At 43.3% G+C, this 20,233-nt stretch overlaps 1 protein-coding gene across 2 annotated transcripts in view; it reads left to right on the forward strand.

The window, feature by feature from the left end:
• grin3a (glutamate receptor, ionotropic, N-methyl-D-aspartate 3A) overlaps positions 1–20,233 on the forward strand; it is a 168,062-nt gene that overhangs the window by 85,800 nt on the left and 62,029 nt on the right. The gene's annotated exons all lie outside the window — the stretch shown is intronic.

The following is a 20,233-nucleotide window of genomic DNA, read 5'->3' on the forward strand; positions in this document are numbered from 1 at the left end:
TTTGTTTGGTGACATCGTACGGACACCGCATCCGTACATGTCTGAGACACGTATTTGCTTCTTTGCAAGCTTTGGGAATGTTAAGGGGGTAATAAGTTGGACTGAACTATCTGACTGTTTTGTCCACGTTCCCATTGTAGCGCCTTATAATCCGGTGCGCCTTATGTATGGAAAATATAGGACCAAAAACTATTTTTTGGGGGTGCGCCCTATAACCCGGTGCGCCTTATAGTGCGGAAAATACGGTAAATTTTTGCGTCTTGATGCTTAAAATTGTTGCCATGTTTCTCAACAAGTATGCTAATAAAAGACACCGACACTGCTCTCTGGTGGCTGCACTTCCCTCATGATTAACGGCAGCTGGTATTAGTTTGTGTGGCATTGTCCTCTGAAGTGTTATCACCCCCTATGGACAGGTGAATGCTAGACCTAAACAAGGCACTATGAAATGTGTATTAGTGCAAATATTACGTATTCATTATGGACATTTATTATTGGGCATGCAAAAAATGAGTGTAGCGTTTCCCAATTGTATACTTTATTGGGAAAAACTTCCTGCAACTGAAAATTTGACTTCATATCACTGTCATATTTAACAAAATAAATATATAAGGGATTTACTCAAGATCTGTTCTCTCCCTCTCTTTTTTCCTCGTTTTCTTTCTTTGTCTTTCTGCCCTTCTCATTTCTCTTTCATTGTATTTATATCCTCCTCTTTTGCCCCTGTTTGTCTCCCGCTGCGATCTGTTTGATCCCTACCACGTTTGTTCTCCCGTCCCGAATTACGACCTGTTTTAAACTCAAACACGTCTACTCTCCCGTCCCGAATAACGATCCGTTTTTGATCTCGACCACGTCTCCTCTCCTCTCCTGGCTTTCGACTTGTTTCCGATCCCAACCATGTTTTTTGCTCTTCTGTCCCGGCCACTGACCCGTTTTGTTTTTGCTCCCGACACCGCCTTCGCTCGCCACGGAAGTGCCACTTACGCGTTCTGAGCGACCTGCTCCCCGCGATTAGCGATAACCGGATCGTGGGTGCAATCCTTTCCTTTCTTCCCAATAAAACTGAGAGAAACGGAACGGAAGTGGGTCCTGTCTCCGTTCTGTTCCTGACATTTTCTCTATTTCATTTTCTGTCTTTCTCTTGTTTTCTCCCTTTCTCTCATTTTTTCTATCCCTCTCCTTTCTTTGTCTTTTTTTTCTCTCTTTTATCTTTCTACCCGCAATAATTAACCTGGTAATAACATAGTAACAACATAGTAAGTAGTTCAGACTTGCCTTTTCTTGCCCATCTGCCCTTTTTAACTTTGCTATGTATTATGTGCTTGTTTCACTCCTGCGTTATTGTTGTGTCTTACTATATGAACAGCGACCTTGGGTGTCCTTCAAAATACAATGTATTATTATTATATTATTACAAGATAAATTATCATTTCAGGGCAGCACGGCGGCGCAGTGGTTCGCGCGTGTGCGGCACAGTTCTGAGGTCGTGAGATTAAACCTTCCTGTGTGGAGTTTGCATATTCTCCCCGTGCTTGCGTGGGTTTCCTCCCACATTCCAAAAACATGCATGTCGGGTGAGTGGCCGGTCCAAATTGTCCCTAGGAGTGAGTGAATGAGTTGTCTGTCTCTGTGATTGGCTGGCAAGCGGTCCAGGATGTCCCCTGCCCAATGCCTGACAATGGCTGAGATGGGCTCCAGCACCCCCGTGACCCTACTGAGGATAAGCGGTGCAGATAATGGATGGATGGATGGAAGTTATCATTTCAGAAACGTAAAACAAACTGGGCAACCTTTGCTAAGTAGCAAAAATAAGCTCTCGGCTTGGAAAAGGTTGGAAGCCCCTGAAGTAACTACATGGTTAACTAGGGGGCGCCGCATCGAAAAGTTGTACATAATGCAATTGACATGCGTGACTTCAATGCGGAAAAGCAGGAAGGACAAATTCCAATATGCCCCCGACGCGGTTGATAAACATCATTTGTCTGATCAGTCGTGACACGGCCTGTGATATCACCATGACGTCCGGAGGGAACATGAAGCTAGCTGTGCATTTCACACCTAGGTCTTTATCCCCAGTCTGATCTATGAGGCGGGTCGATTATCGGCCAATTCGACAAATATCCGGATCTTTATTTATTCGACACGCCGATTATTAGGCAGAACGCCAACCAACTACTGAGCCTTCTCTGTCATGAACAGGAAGAGGATCAGGACCCAAACGCGTGACATTTCTCACACAAGTGTCAGGCGGAAGGAAGACTGAGATCACTTGCACTCATTTCTTGGTTTTTATTGGAAGGAAGGAATGACAAGGCGTGATTCTTCGATACGTTGTTTGACGGATTGACGAAGCTTGACAGGCGGGTGAAGGCTTGGCGGGAATGGTCGCGGACAGGCGGAATCGTCGTGTTGTTGGTCGGGGCTGGAGAACAAGGGCGTCGTCGTGTTCGGAAGAGTGATCAGGAGTCAGACGGGCAGGGCAGGTCGTAGGCAATTTCGGAAATGGGTCGGCAACGGAGATCAAGTAGAAGAAAACAGGAGGCAGGCAAAAAGTCGGAGATACGGGCTTTCTGAGCAGATGGCAACAGGTAGCATAGTACAATCAGACAGCTTGTTTCTGGAAGCTGAGGATTTAAATGGACAGGGTGCGCCAATCAGCTGTCCTGGCTGTTGGCGCCAAATCCTGGTGTTCCCGATCCGGGTGATTGTGGACAACAAGCCTTTTATTTTACGGGAAATGGGGAGTCATGCACGTTAGGCAGCGGTCTGGCGTGGAATGATAGGAAGCCAGAGGCCGACGAGATCGATACCAATTGCCCGAGCAGGTATCGGACAGATGGGGTCGATCAGTAGTCCTTTATTTACTTTCATATACATATTGCCATCATATTTTTACCCTTTTCGTCAGGTGATCCGGGTGATGAAGCCTAACAGATTGTATGTGTCATGGTTGCCTTGGCGCCCAATTTTCCCAGCCCATGTGGCGCCAGCTGCGGCTCATTAACAGATTGGCTTTCCGTCTTTTTTGGCTCAGTGCGCTCTTACTTGGTAAGTCTGTCAACGAACCTCTGCCCCGCAAGACGTGGGTTCCGACTTGGTCCTGTTTCCTGTTGGTATTCCCTGTCCGGTATTGTTCCCGTTTATTTTGTCCTGTTTAATATCGGTTTCCAGTTTCGTTCCCCTCTATTTTCGTCCTGTTCATTATTCTCTCCAGTTTTTGTTCCCGTCTAGTTTTTCCTGTTTCATTATCATTTAATTCTGTCTCATCCTGTCCGGTATCGACCCTATCTGTCCATTATCTACTCAGGTAATAGGTGTCGATCTCGTCGGCCTCTGGCTTCCTATCATTCCACGTCAGACTGCTGCCTAACGTGCATGACTCCCCATTTCCTGTAAAATAAAATGCTTGTGTGAGAAACATCACGCATTTGGGTCCTCATCCAATTCTGGTTCATGACAGTATGTGGCCCGCGGGTTGTAATTTGCCCACCCCTGTTCTACTCAGTGACTCTATTCTGTTGATGTTTTCTTCGGTCTTAAACAATGACTGTCGTCCTTACTCGACTCATAACACAGACGGGAACAAAACGAGGCGAGTATCTCCGGTGCCTCACTGATCAATAAGGACATCCTGGCTTGAAGAATGACTTGCCATTTTACCTTTCTATCCAGCAGAGAGGTAGATTTATTCGTCTACAACAGAAATATCCTAATGTCAATGCTCTTGTCTAAGATGCACTCTTTGAGTAGATGCCTATTTTGTGTTTTAGGAATATTTATGGAGAGTTTAAGCATAGTCACGGTCAATACTTTTAAGGTTAGACGTTTACAAGCGAGAGGAAACAGCCGGAGAGCATTTCTTATTGACGCGAAAAGCTTTCGGGAAGTACGTCGACATCAGACTCAGAAGATCCTTGACCCGGTTCTCCTCCGCAAAGCGGAAACTCACTTAGCATGCCGAAGATTTACTTCTCAATCGTAAGACTAGTTTGCGGAGTAAAGGATAGCAGCACTCTGTTCATTATGGGATATAATAGAACTGCAGAATGGAGGTCAAGGTAGAACAACACCGAGTATATCAAATCAAATACAGTGGACCACTGGGAGAAGACAGCAATCCGGTCTGAAGTGGGGATTACAAAGGGGTTTGGAAACTTAAGTAAGTAGTTCGAACCCCGGGTACCACAGATGAAAATGTAAAAAAAGAAAATAGTACGTGGTAAGAGCTCATGGCACTGTCAAGAACCAGAACAGGATCAGGACCCAAACGCGTGACGTTACTCACAGAAGCCTTTTATTTTACGGGAAATGGGCAATCATGCACGTTAGGCAGCAGTCTGGCGTGAAATGATAGGAAGCCAGAGGCCGACCGGATCGATACCGATTGCCCGGGTTGATATGGGACAGATGGGGTCGATACCGGACAGGACGGGACAGATAATGAAACAGGATATCGAAAATAAACAGGACAAACTAGACGGGAACGAAAACTGGAGAGAATAATAAACAGGACAAAAATGGGCAGCACGGTGGAGCAGTGGTTAGCGCGTGTGCGGCACAGTTCTAAGGTCTTGCGAACCTCCTGTGTGGGTTCAAATCTAGCTACCGGACTTACTGTGCGGAGTTTGTATGTTCTCCCCGTGCTTGCGTGGGTTTCCTCCGGGCTCTCCGGTTTCCTCCCACATTCCAAAGACATGCATTTCAGGTGGATTGGCCAGTCCAAATTGTCCCTAGGTGTGAATGAGCGAGTGTGTTGTCTGTCCCCGTGTGCCCTGCGATTGGCTGGCAACCAGTTTGGGGTGTCCCCTGCCCACTGCCCGATGACCCTACTTAGGATAAGCGGTGTAGCTAATGAGATGAGGGAGTCATGCACGTTAGGCAGCAGTCTGGCGTGAAATGATAGGAAGCCAGAGGCCGATCGGATCGATACCAATTGCCCGGGTTGATATGGGACAGATGGGGTCGATACCGGACAGGACGGGACAGATAATGAAACAGGATATCGAAAATAAACAGGACAAACTAGACGGGAACGAAAACTGGAGAGAATAATAAACAGGACAAAAATAAACAGGAACAAAACTGGAAACCGATATTTAACAGGACAAAATAAACGGGAATACCAACAGGAAAACAGGACCGAGTCAGAACCCAGGTCTTGCGGGGCAGAGGTCTGTTGACAGACTGACAAAGGAAAAATGAGAGCACTGAGCTTAAAAAGACGGAAAGCCAATCTGTTAATGAGCCGCAGCTGCGCCACACGGGAGGGGCCAATTGGGCGCCATGGCAACTGTGACAGGCACCACTTTCCTGTTATGTGCCCATCCGTTTCTGGGCTGTTTTTATCCTTGATTAAAAAACAAATACACATGTGAAGCCAAAATGAAATTTCATTCATCTTAGGTGACGTGACTTGAGCTGGTTCAATGGAGTAGCGGATGGACGCGGAGGACGATTAAAAAGAAAAGTGATTTGGAACCTTCCGCTTACAAGGATTTTCATGCTTTTGGAAGATTTCCTTGCTTTAGTAAACTCCTCATTCTTGATAATTGTCTCACTCGTTGATTGGTTATGACCATATTCCTTAGCGAGGGTAATAATGTAGTATGGTAGGGAAAAAGCCATATTGAGGGGCTCAAATAACATAATCACATCATAACTAGAAATCCTTGTACGCTCGGGACGCCATAAGTTTTTTATTACTGTGCTTATTTTGTGCCTTCTTCATATTTCTTGATTAAACAAGCTTGGTTTCCATGGTTATCATGTTTTTGCTTCTCCCTCTAGTATCAATGCAAGTCTTGGGACCCATAGCCAAACACAGTATCGTATCGCACTAACTTGCAAGGTTTTTACGAAGCACTAAAGATACTGAACCGAATAAAGGGACAGGCATTGTGGGAGGTATTTCAGCCCAAATTATATCGATATTTTGTGATGCTGTGACACAAGCAATAGCAGACCAGTTTTTTTATGACGTCGACCAATACTAGACAGACATCTTACAGACACATTTTTGCACACAAGTTTGTTGTTGTTGATGTGATATAGTGAAGAAAAATGCCATAAGTGTCACAAGTGGTATAAGTGGTTGCCGTGGCGCCCAATTGGCCCCGCCCATTAACAGATTGGCTTTCCGTCTTTTTAAGCTCAGTGCGCACTCTTACTTACAACGAACCTCTGCCCCGCAAGACGTGGGTTCTGACTTGGTCCTGTTTCCTGTTGGCATTCCCTGTCCGGTACGGTTAAAAAATGAAATGAAATGATCTGCATTTATATAGCGCTTTTCAAGTCAATGAAGACTTCCCAAAGCGCTTTACAGTGTGCTTCACATTTCCCAATAGCGGCCGTGCAGCCATGCAAGGCGCTAACCTGCTTATTGAGGGTATTAAGGGTTCAGTGTCTTACCCAAGGACACTTCGACATGTAACACGGAGGAGCCGGGATTCGAGCTGCGATCTCTTGATCCCAGGACAAGCGCTTTACCTCCTGAGCTACTGTTCCCGTTTATTTTGTCCTGTTTAATAGAGGTTTCCAGTTTCGTTCCCGTCTATTTTTGTCCTCTTTATTATCCTCTCCAGTTTTCGTTCCCGTCTGGTTTGTCCTGTTTATTTTCGATATCTTGTTTCATTATCCGTCCCGTCCTGTCCGGTATCGACCCCATCTGTCCCATATCAACTCGGGCTATTGGTATAGATCCGGTCAGCCTCTGGCTTCCTATCATTTCACACCAGACTGCTGCCTAACTTGCATGACTCCCCATTTCCCGTAAAATAAAAGGCCTGTGTGAGAACGTCACGCGTTTGGGTCCTGATCCCGGGGGTCTACTGTACTATTGCAAAGTGCAAAAGAGGACACTTCTAACTCAACACAATTCGCTTACGTTTCGTTTTCCCGTCTCATCGTATTTTTTAATCCCGATGACTTAGTTATTTAGATATATTCATGAAACTTTTGTTGTCAGCGCCGTACCCGCTAAGGTTCTGCTTATATTTGGACCACCTGTTCAATACGGCAATCGTCCCTCTTGACTCGTCCACTATCGCTCGTCCCTCCTTTGTGTTATGAAATCATTTTGGCCAAACTGAACACTTTCCCATTATTTTCCCATGTTACCTCCCTCAAATAGTCCAGAACATTAAGGACACCACCAGTCTTTTCCGAGTGGCTTTCTTAAGCAGGTTAATTTTAGAAAGAGCGAGAGAGTCGAAGACGATTACCGCCACAGCGGTCCAATGAGCGGTTCAATGATCCCGGCGCAGCGCTCGTAAAATTTTTATTTTGTTTCTTGCGCAAATTAGAAAATCTGGACTATTAAACGCACAACGAGACAGCAATACGATACCCAGGTGGGGCTCGGGTAGACTGAAGGTGAGGACGGTGAATGAACTCACTTTTCTCCGTTCATTGATCTGTTAGCATCGTGTCAGGACCAGAACGGAGACAGGACCCACTTGCGTACGTTTCTCTCAGTTTTTTGGGGAAGGAGGGAAAGGATTGCACACATGATCCTGGGGTCGTGGGGAGCAGGTTGCTCGGACGCGGATTTGGTATTTCCGTGGCGAGCGATGGAGGTGTCGGGAGTGGGAAAAACAGGTCAGACAGGAGAGCAAAAACGTGGTCGAGATCAGGAAATGGGTCGAAGCCGGGAAACAGACGGGAGCCAAAACAGGAGTGAGTCGGGGTCGAAAAGCTTGCCTAGCGTGAACTGAGGTTTGCAGGCGGACTGACAACAGGTGACATGGGTATATCATTTCTGATATTAACGTGGTACTTGTTCTGTTACATAGGATAAGCTTATATATAACTTGCTCTATTGCAGTACTTCCAGGATAGTTTTATTGGCTTTCCTTTCAATAATGGTATTGGCAAGTGACACTCTATTTTCCCCAACAATTTAAGAAATGAAGACCGAGTGCACGCCGGAAAATATGACTGTAATTTAGAAATCGAGAGTAAAAGTTTCTCTATTTTAAGTCAAGCACCCTCCATCATTTCTTACAATTGAATTGTCATAATTATTCATTGCACTCGCCTGTGCCCGCTTGTTTGGCGCCAGCTGCTGCTAGTTGTCTGATTGATTCCCTTCCTATTTATACCCAGTACTCCAGTCACTCCTTGTCAGTCCGTCAGTGAACCTCTGCATACGCAAGGCAAGCACTTTGACTCTAACTCCCGTCAGTCCCGTCTTCATCTGTATCTTACTCGTCTGTTCCTGATTTCCCGCTTGTTTCCGGCTATTGACCCGTTTTTGACCACCGACCATGCTCTGATCTCCCGCTCCGGCTATTGACTATCGGATTGCTCCAATCAGCACCTAGAAACCAGAAGATAGTTCTACGATTAGTTTAAGTATAATGGCGCTGAAATTCCGAGATGCACGCAAAAATCTGAGACCCTCTGAGAGGACTGCCATATGCTGATATGACTGTATTTCAACTGTATTTTTTTTAAGTCACATTTATCTGAAAACTCCTAATCACAAAAGGTCTTAAAAGACTGCACAGGCCATCCCCTGATCTAAAACCCACATGTGGGCAAGGAAAAACTCTGTGGTTGTTCATTGAGTGTCAGGTGATGAAAATGAAGCTAGAGATGAACTGCTTCTTGAGAAATGTTTTACTCATTCAGTGCCAAAATGTATTAATACATTTTCAAAAGCATTGTCCCTGAGTGCCAAAACATTGTTGTCATGAACAGGAACAGGATCAGGACCCAATCGCGTGATGTTTCTCACACAAGCCTTTTTTTACGGGAAATGGTAAGTCATGCACGTTAGGAAGCAGTCTGGCGTGGAATGATAGAAAGCCAGAGGCCGATAACCGATACCAATTGCTCGAGCAGATATCGGACAGATGGGGTCGATACCGGACAGGACGGGACAGACAGGATTGATATCGAAACAGGATATTCAAGTCAAGTCGTGTTTATTTGTGACGCCCTTAATCACAAAGAGTCTCAAAAGGCTCCACAGACCACAGACTATTGCAAATTACAGACTATTATGACACCATCCCCTGATCTAAAACCTACATGGGGGCAAATAATACACATATTATCAACATAAAATATAGGTTATTCATATGCTATAGAGTAGAAGTGTGTTTTAAGCTTGGTTTAAACATTTCCACTGAGGTTGCTGATCGAATCTCAGGGGGAAGAGCATTCCACAGCACCGGGGCCCGAATGGAGAACGCTCTCGAACCTGCGGATTTCTTCTTGGCTCTTGGGATCACTAGTAGACCAGCGTTTTCAGAGCGAAGTAAACATGACTAACTAGACGGGAACAAAACTGGAAACCGATATTAAACAGGACAAAATAAATGGAAACAATACCGGACAGGAAATACCAACAGCAAACAGGACCGAGTCAAAACCCACGTCTTGCGGGGTAGAGGTTCGTTGACAGACTGACAAATGAAGAGAGAGCGCTTTGAGCTTAAAAAGACGGAAAGACAATCTGTCAACGAGCTGCAGCCAATTGGGCGCCATGGCAACCGTGACAATTGTTTTGTTTTAGAAAACTATTACAAAGGCTTTTCTTATCAGTAAGTGTGAAGCCTTGGGCAATAATGTCAGTATGATATATCACCACTAAATGGCAGGAATGAATTGAGGATTTTTCAGCTATTTTCGATAGGGAATATCAAGCAGTGAAACCAGATGAAGTCCTCAGCCTTGTACTGTATAAACCAGCTCACATTAGTGACTCTCAGGGTTGGGTAGGGTTACTCTAACTGGATTACTTTCAATTACTTTTGGATTACTCCAATAGCAAATATGCTAATAAAAGACAAAAGTAACGAAATATGAATGAAATGACTCCATTTTGCGCAGGCTTGGGGAGTAACGGAATACATGGAACGGCAAAAATGATGTTGGTAAGCTGTTTGGATTGATTTTCATTTTGTTTGTCGCATTTTATGTTAGTTTTGATGGAGATCAAAGAGATCAAAGCCAGGAGAGAAAGCTTACCACGTGTTGTGAGTCATCATTTTATTCATATTTCGTTTCTTTTGTCTTTTATTAGCATATTTGGTATTGGAGTCATCCAAAAGTAGTTGAAAGTAATCAAGTTAAAGTAACCCTACTCAACCCTGCGAGTCTTTCTTCCCTCTCTCTTACTATTTCTCACGTTCTCTCTCTCTCTCTCTCTCTCTTTTTCTCTCTCTATCTCCCTTCTTCTCTCACTCTCTATCTCTCTCTCTTTCACTCTCTCTGTCTCTTCTTTTTCTCCTTGTTCCTCTTTGTCTTTTACCTTCTTTTGCTCTTTCTTCCTATTTTCCTTTTCTCTCTCTCTCTTCTCCCTCTCTCTCTCTCTCTCTCTCTCACGCACTCTCTTTCTCACTCTTGTTTTCCCCTTCTCTCTTTCCCCCTTTTCTTTTCTCTACTTCTCTTTTCTCTTTCTCTTTCTATGTCATTCTTTCTAGCTCTTTCTCAGGGTTGGGTAGGGTTACTTTAACTGGATTACTTTCAATGACTTTTGGATTACTCTAATACCAAACATGCTAATAAAAGACAAAAGAAACTAAATATGAATCAAATGACAAAATTTTGTGCAGGCTTGAGGAGTAACGGAATACATGGAACGGCAAAAACGATGTTTGGATTGATTTTCATTTTGTTTCTGTCGCATTTTATGTTTGTTTTGCCGGAGATCAAAGAGATCAAAGCCAGTAGAGAAAGCTTACCACGTGTTGTGAGTCATCATTTGATTCATATTTAGTTTCTTTTGTCTTTTATTAGCATATTTGGTATTGGAGTCATCCAAAAGTCATTGAAAGTGATCCAGTTAAAGTAACCCTACCCAACCCTGGACTGACACTCCCGACAATTACAGGTCTTTGCATGGAATAAATGGAAAAATGTTGGCAACCATCCCCAACTGACAGTTGCTGCCGGTGAAAGACTTTTCTGTCAGTCCGTCAAAACCGGCCTGGGGGCAGCAATTCTTTTGGCCGCGGTGGGTAGCAACCAAACGTTTCTGGCGCTCGGGTCCATTTTTTCAATCCAAGACCATCTGGAGCAGGTTTGCACGGAGAATAAGAAGACTAAACCGACCAATGTCTTGTATTGTGGTCCAGTAAGCCTGGCACACTGGTTGATGACTTTAACTCAAGAATGAATGAAAACTTTATTCGAACATTAAAATAAAAACAGAACAAAAACAATAACTCAACAACAAAATAATGTTACATAATATGTTCGAAAAGGGGTAGTCAGAAGCAAATGCTTATATTCCCTACCCCTTCATCTTCCCTATTAAATACACCAATGATATAACAACAATTGTAATAATATTAATAATACCAGTTATGATCTAACAATAGCAACAATAACACAAAGTTAATCATAGTTCTAGACGCACTATTCCCAATCTCTCGTATCACTCATACCCCGTTTTCTTCATCTCTGTATTTTGCCAGGAATGTTTTTTTTTTTTTTGTAAGTGAATAGTTGGACATTGTTTGATCTAGTCTTGTAAATTGTTCCAAAGTTTTATTCCGCACACAGACACGCACATACTTTTCCTGGCTGTAGTGAACTTTTGTAATTATTGCCCCAGACTTCTGCACAAGTATGGCGGAACTAGAGAATAATATATGAAAAATGTTGTGAACATCCCTACGGGGATGAATAAAGTATCTATCTATCTATCCATCTATCTATCTATCTATCTATCTATCTATCTATCTATCTATCTATCTATCTATCTATCTATCTATCTATCTATCTATCTATCTATCTATATCTACCTAGACATCTAGACATCCATCTAGACATCTATCTATCTACCTAGACATCTATCTATCCAGAAGGCTATCTATCTATCCAGCTATCTATCTATCTAGACAACTATCTAGACATCTATCTATCTATCTATCTATCTATCTCTCTATCTCTCTCTCTCTCAACATCTATCTATCTATCTATCTATCTATCTATCTATCTATCTATCTATCTATCTATCTATCTATCTATCTATCTTTCTCTATATCTCTAGATCTATCTAGACATCTATCTTTCTAGACATCTATCTCTCTATCTATTTATCTTTCTCTATATCTATCTATCTCTACTAATCTATCTTTCTCTATATCTATCTATCTTTCTCTATATCTCTATATCTATCTATCTAGACATCTATCTATCGAGACATCTATCTATCTATCTATCTAGACATCTATCTAGACATCTATCAAGACATCTAGACATCTATCTATCTGTTTAGACATCTATCCATCTATCTATCTATCTATCTATCTATCTATCTCTACTAATCTATCTTTCTCTATATCTATCTATCTTTCTCTATATCTCTATATCTATCTATCTATCGAGACAACTATCTATCTATCTATCTAGACATCTATCTAGACATCTATCAAGACATCTAGACATCTATCCATCTATCTATCTATCTATCTATATCTCTATCTATCTATCTATCTATCTATCTATATCTCTATATCTCTATCTATCTATCTATCTATCTCTGGATCTTTCTCTATATCTATCTCTCTATCTATTTATCTTTCTCTATATCTATCTATCTAGACATCTATCTATCTAGACATCTATCTATCTATTTAAATACAATTCATTAGAGTTAAGGATAGCTCAATAGAACGAGAGCCCTTACTGAATACCTGAACATCAAAAAGTGTGTCACTCTTACATATTCGCTGCTTTCCTCTTTGTTTTGTCTGTTAATCCCTTAAAACTTCCTGTATCCCCAACCCCCTTTTGTGTCTGCGGCAGTCAGCCATTTTAATCCTATCGCCGCCCAATTTAATCTCACCGACAAGCAGGTACACCCCTCGTTCTTTTATCCTTAGCCTAGTAAATTCGGATTTTTTTTGGGTGGGGGGGTTGTTGTTCTATTCCAAATCCGTATGTAGATTTAACGTGTTTTCTAATCTGATGACCTTTTTCTCAAAAACGCCAGATTTGACACTTTTCAGAGTATTTCCAGTCTGACAGCAAAATAGTTTGGCCAAAGGAAGCAGCAAAATACTCGTTTTAGCATGGTGAGGGTCATCAATGTGTTTTATTTACCTGGAACAGGGGTCGGCAACCTATGACACGGGGGTAACCCGTGGCACGCAAGCGCACGGCAAAATAATAATGATTATATGTCACGGAAGGGAGTGGAAGGGGGCTGTCACGAGGCGTGGTGGAGTGGAAGGGGTGACCGGACCGGAACGGAGGCAGGAGGCAGGAAGGGAGAACTCAATTGCGTGATGATCCATAAGTTTTATTTAACAAAATAAAAGTCACCCAATACTCCGGGACAAAACAGAACAATACAGAGTTCTTCCGGCACGAACTCAACAGGACAGGGCATAACAGACGGAAAATGTTTTAAAACTAAAACAGGACAAGGCATAACAGACCGGGGAATGTGTAATGAGCCAGCACCCGCCAAACCCACAACCCAGCCTTAAGTAGCAGACCAGCAATCAGCTGATCTGCTACAGCTTGAGTTCGGGGGCGCGGCAGACTGGTCGCCACGGCGACCGTGACATTATATTTTGAAAATGCGCATTTTTACCTGAAATTTCGACATTTTCAATTGCCCGCTGTGTTATTTAGAGGCTTTACATTAGCGCCCCTCCTCCTTTCCTACGTGTGTCAGTGTGTGTTTGCGCGGCACCTCGCAATGGGGAGATCCGTGTTTTAACCCAGCCGACAAAACACACGCGCTCGATCAATGAACGAATCCTGACCGATCCTCAAGTGAAAACATCTCGTTCTTTCCAGCCAGCGTGGACAGACGAATGAGGCTTTGTGCAAAAAATGACCTTGCTGTTTTGTGCATTATGCCTCGAGAGCGTTGTACCTCACACAGCAAGTGTTAAACGTCTGGAAAGGCGGAGACATTAAAATGCGCCGTTTCCAGGTAGTCCCTGTAGACCCTACTGTAGATAAACGGTCCAGATAATGGATGGATGGAGGGATGAACGTACCCTGGAAGTCTGATGACACCATGAGGTGACCCACCCCCCAAAAAATGCAGCCCTCTTTAACAGGAAATTTATGATGTGTACCGAACGAGTAAAAATATGCTAACTGGATAAAATCTCAGCCAAGCTTCCCTCACACTTAAGGTACCCCCCCCCACCCCGGTTGAGACGGCGTAGTTCCCGTCATCATTCGTATTGCTTTACGGCGACCATGTTGCCCTTTCCACCTGCCATCTTAATTCTTCCACGCCTCATTTCCTTGGCCGGTGTCACCAGATCATGAAACATGAAAGCGCGAAGCGGGATAAACTTCAAGGTCAAAGCGCTTATGCGATACATATCTGCGAGGGTCAGTGGAGACGGACCATGCACACATCTTATACCATCAAAGAGATGTCGCTGAGTGCTTTGATAGCTCACTCCTATGTGGTCCAGTTCTTAAAGCAGGGGTCAGGGACCTATGGCCATACATGGCTCTTTTTATGAGTACGTATCAGGGATAAAATAACCTTGGGCAACTAATTAATAACGTCCGATACCGTTATGAACACCGTAATTTTTTCAGTTACAGTTTAATCAATTTTTTTTGCCGTTACAAGGCCGTTATCGGTACTGACGGGCCGAAGGGGTGCCCTAAATTGGCTGCAGATCACCAAGTTTTTTACATCACGTCTTTTGGGATCATGTGTCATAAACCGGAACAGGAGGAGAACCCAAATGCGTGACGTTTCTCACACAAGCTTTTATTTGTACGTTAACCCAAACGTTGGGCGGAAGATGTAAGGCAGCAGTCTGGCGTGGAATGATAGGAAGCCAGAGGCCGACGAGATAGATACCGATCACACGAGCAGATATCGGACAGATGGGGTGAGACGGGACAAGACGGGACAGACAAGATTGGTATCAAAACTGGATATTGAAATTAAGAAGGACAAACTAGACGAGAACGAAACTGAAGATAAGTATTAAACCGGACAAAATAAACAGGAACAATACCGAACAGGAAACCGGACAGAGTTAAAACCCACGTCTTGCGGGTGCAGAGGTTCGTTGACGGACTGATAAAGGGTGAGTGAGAGCTTAAATAGAAGGGAAGCCAATCTGTCTTAGCCAAGACATTCCATATCCTTTCTGTCTCTGGACTTCGAACCACTTGAATATCTTCTTCTCCATTTCCAGGCACTGTCCACGACATTTTTTTTTTTGTTACACCCAAAAAAATCCAAACATTTCGCAAACTTTTACTGTAAATTCCGTGCTCAAATTTGCCCCACTGATTTTGTTGTTCCTATACAGGCCACGCCCCCGCCCCACGCTCTACCTACCATTGGCTACTGGTGACACACAACCAAATATGCACATATAAACTGACCCCTTGATTTGAGTATTTTATCTTATAGTTATTAATATTGTTTAGATGGGAGTATACATGACAAGGAGAATATCTACATGAGGATAGATTCAGAACCCTCGGACTGTGATCTTGAGACAGCGCCACCATAACTGTATTTGAGTACTACGCCTATTCTTTTAAGACGTCCATGGCGGATTTCATAATGATTGTGTCATGATTACCGATGTGAATCACCTGTGCCCGCTGGTTTGGCGTCAACTGCCTCGAATTCTGATTGGCTCTCTGTCCCTTTTCAAACCCACTCCTATTTGTCCCCGTTTGTCAGCCCGTCTGCCAACCACAGTTAACACCAGGCAAGACTTTTTCGACCCTGACTCCCACCTGTTTTTTGCTCCCGTCTGTTCTCCTGGCTTTCGACTCGCTTCTGACCCTGACCACGTTCTGCTCTCCTGTCCTGGCTACTGACCCGTTTTTTCCACTCCCGACACCGCCATCGCTCGCCACGGAAGATCCACTTCCGCGTTCAGAGCGACTTGCTTCCCGCGTCCAGCAATCACCAGATCGTGGGCATAACACTTTCTCTTTCTTCCAATAAAACTTGTGAGAAACGTAACGCAAGTGGGTCCTGTCTCCGTTCCGGTCTTGACAGATTGTTACACCGTAAACGTAGGAGGAGCAGTTAACAAACAAAGGATGTTATTTTTCACGATACCGAACATTGAATACTTTCCGTGTAAGAAACTGTGAAATCCAATCCAAAGTGATTTTATGCGCAGATTAGTTATAAACGAACAGACTACGCAAGTATTTACACAACGGCGCTTGGCATGGATCTGTTGAGCCACGAGTAAATACACACTTTTAATTGCTTAATCCTGCTAATTGGTTTAACTTTATAACGACTTTCTCACTTTTATCACTGACAATCTTCACATCAAATTGTGAGGCCAGTGCAGTTTAATCAGGGGCTTTTATCGAGAATTTTGTTTTGCGGGAAAAAATAGAACCACAAAAGGTAGACCCCGGGATATAGTGCCCCCGCCTTAAGACCTTTTTTTTTTGTGTGGAATAAAATGTTTTTTCTGCACCATACTGTATTTTCCCCATTATATGACATCAACAGCTAATTATTTCACATACCCCAAAAAAAGTAACGTCTCTAAGATGCCTCTCTGTGATTGGTCTACCTCCTATATATGTCAGGACCAGAACGGAGACAGGACCCACAAGTCTGTATTGGAAGACGGTGGCGGTGTCAGAGACGGAAAAAGCGGGTCGGTAGCCGGGACAGGAAAGCAAAAACGTGGTCGGAAGCAAGTTGTAAGACATAAAAGGAGAGGAGACGTAGTCGGGGACAAAAAGAGGTCAGAAGCCGGACCGGAGAGCAGACGTGGTCAGGATCAAAAACGGGTCGAAGCTGGGGACAGACGGAAGCAAAAACGGGACAGGTGGGTGTCAGGGTCAAAAAAAGTTTGCTTAGTGTTTACTGAGGTTGGCAGACGGACTGACAACAGGGGATTGATAGGACTGGGTTTAAATACTGATCGGGAGCCAATCAGAACCCGCGGCAATTGTCGCCAAAAGAGCGACACAACTGAGTCACATCAGTAATCATGACAATATATACAGTATATTAAAAAATTCTCGTCTGCTATTGGTTTGTCTTATAGCGTCATAACTACCTCCCACAATGCCTTTCTGTACTTCAATTCAGTTCAGAATCTGAAGTTTAAACATGTTTATGATTAAGGCCTATACAAATAAAAGTGACTAGACTCTACTTAAGGTGTTTTGTTGAATTGGAGATACACTATTGTATTTTTTGCACTGTAATCCTAAAGGGAAAATCAAAAACATGACAACCATGGAAACGAAGCTTGCAATTACCAAGAAATATGATTAAAGTACACAAATAGTAACCGATTGATGATTGGAACTATTGTTAAATAAAAGTACATATTAAAGCAAGGAAATCTATGACAATCCTTGCAAGTGAAAGTTTTGAAATCAGTTTCATTGTAAATTCGCCATCGCCGGATGCCCCTCTCTGGATCCACCCGTTACTCTATTAGACCAGTTCAAGTCGCGCTACACCGTAAGTTATTTATATTTCATATTTCCTCTACGTGTATATCAATCTATAATGCAATTTAATCTGTATATTACACAAAAGTTGTGCTTACTATGCCTCATTTCGTTGTTTTAATATTTTTATCGGGATGCAGGTTTCACAGTTGCCTTGGCACCCAATTGGTCCCCGCCGTGTGGCGCCAGCTTCTGTCACGGTTGCCAGGGCGCCCAATTGGCCCCGCCTATGGACACCAGCTGAAACTCGTTGACAGATTGCTCCCTGACTACGTAAACGCTGTCCTGTGAGTCACTTGGTGTCGGAGCGCCTGCGAAACTCCTGCTAGACTCTGTCGTGATACGGCAAGCCCTGTGAATCCCCGTTTTTGGCTGTTTTTTGCTCTCGTTTTGCCAAGCCCTATGAATTCCCGTCTTTGGCTGTGTTTTTGCTCTTGTTTTGCCAAGCCCTATGAATTCCCGTCTTTGGCTGTGTTTTTGCTCTTGTTTTGCCAAGCCCTGTGAACCCCCGTTTTGCCTGTATTTTTTTGCTCCTGTTTTGCTAAGCCCTGTGAATCTCCGTTTTTGCCTGTGTTTTGCTCCTGTTTTGTTCCCGCCCCGATCTGTTTGATTTTGACCACTTCCTCGTTCCGGTCAATCTACTTCCTCAACGAACGATCCCCGGATCGAGTGTCATTCCCCTTCTCCTCAATAAACTGTGAGTTACGTTACGCGAGTGGGTTCTACTCCCTGTTTTCCTGTCCTGCTCTGTGACAGAAGGTCGTTTGGAGTTCATTAGCATATCCTCCACTATTCGTCAATTTCACCTCAGAACGGATTGATGCCGTATCCCAGATACATTATCATCATTTATTCAGGCAAACATTGTACACAATTTAAAGTCACAACGCGCAATTTCAGGTTCAAGTTCACTCGCAGTGTTCGTCACACAAGAAGTAGAATCACGGTGCGCACCTCGGAGGTAATTGCCTCTGCAGACATCAGCGAAACACAAAGCGAGTCACTTGTTACGCTAGCTGCTGGAGATAAAAAACCCTTATAGTGACACGGCTTGTGGTCTTAGCCCGAGCTGACGTCAGCGTTATGCTAATCGGAGGTAACGGTTCTACTTTAGCATCGTGTGCAACACATGGTCACACTTGTTCTTCCACATTAGGCCATTTTCTGAGATGAATCGTTCCATTTGGGGCGGCAGTAGTTCAGGAGGTAGAGCGCTCGTCTTGGGATCAAGGGATCCCAGTTCGAATCCCGGCTCGCCTGTGTTACATGTCGAAGTGTCCTTGGGTAAGACACTGAACCCCCAATACCCCCAATAAGCAGGTTAGCGCCTTACATGGCTGCAAGGCCGCTATTGGGAAATCCGTGCACATTGTAAAGCACTTTGGGAAGTCATTGACTTGAAAAGCGCTATATAAATGCAGATCATTTTTGAATGCAACTGTTGTCCAGGGTTGGGTTACTTTAACTGGATTACTTTCATTTACTTTTGGATGACTCCAATACCAAATATGCTAATAAAAGACAAAATAAACTAAATATGAATAAAATGATGACTCACAACACGTGGTAAGCTTTCTCTCCTGGCTTTGATCTCTTTGATCTCCGGCAAAACGAACATCAAATGCGACAGAAACAAAATGAAAATCAATCAAAACAGCTTGCCGACATCATTTTTGCCGTTCCATGTATTCTGCACAAAATTTAGTCATTGTATTCATATTTAGTTACTTTTGTCTTTTATTAGCATATTTTGTATTGGAGTAATCCAAAAGTCATGAAAGTAATCCAGTTAAAGTAACCCTACCCAACCCTGCACATGACGGCTTTAAAGAGATTGGATAATCTGCTTTCTGTTAGTTTACGGGGCATAAACACTTTTTGTGGGAAAAATTCATTTACAAAAGAAAATGGCACCTCATCTTTGCCGACACAAACAATATTTCGCTGTAAGTAACCGTAGAAACCTAAATGTGAAAATCTTTGTGCAGTTACAATACACCTCTGGGATATGAATCCGTTCCGAGGTGTGAATCACAGTTGTCTTATAGTGGGGGAAATGTACACACAGTTATAAAAAAATACTTCAGCTGGTCTAGTGGAGTACCGGGTGGCTGCTTAGCCGTTACGGCATCCTTATTTTTAAATAATGTTGAAGATCATCAGTTGGTTATGGCCATTCACAGGGTTGGGTAGGGTTACTTTAACTTGATTACTTTCAATTACTTTTGGATTACTCCAATACCAAATATGCTAATAAAAGACAAAAGAAACTAAGTATGAATAATATGATGACTCACAATACGTGGTAAGCTTTCTCTCCTGGCTTTGATCTCTCTGATCTCCGGCAAAACGAACATAAAATGCGACAGAAACAAAATGAAAATCAATCCAACGTCATTTTTGCCGTTCCATGTATTCCGTTACTCCCCAAGCCTGCACAAAATTTAGTCATTTTATTCATATTTAGTTTCTTTTGTCTTTTATTAGCATATTTGGTATTGGAGTAATCCAAAAGTAATTGAAAGTAATCCAGTTAAAGTAACCCTACCCAACCCTGCTTATACTGAAAGTACAGTCCGTAAACTGAAAGGAATGTCATGATTGCTGATTCAGGGCACTTGCGACTGCCCCGTTGGCGCCACCAGCCCTGGTTGTTGATTGGCTCCCTGACTCTTTTCAAACACCCGTCTTCCAAGAAGAAGCTGTCAGACCGTCTGCGAACCTATGCTCTCAGCTAGGCAAGCTTTGTACTATCCTGCGCTGTTTTTTTCCTGCCTGATACCTGTTGCCGACCTGTTTCTGTACCCGTTTCTGCTTTGCTCCT

Source organism: Urocampus carinirostris, chromosome 16 (assembly GCF_059441175.1).
Source record: "Urocampus carinirostris isolate Australia breed hairy pipefish chromosome 16, RoL_Ucar_1.0, whole genome shotgun sequence".
NCBI classification, from domain to species: Eukaryota; Metazoa; Chordata; class Actinopteri; order Syngnathiformes; family Syngnathidae; genus Urocampus; species Urocampus carinirostris.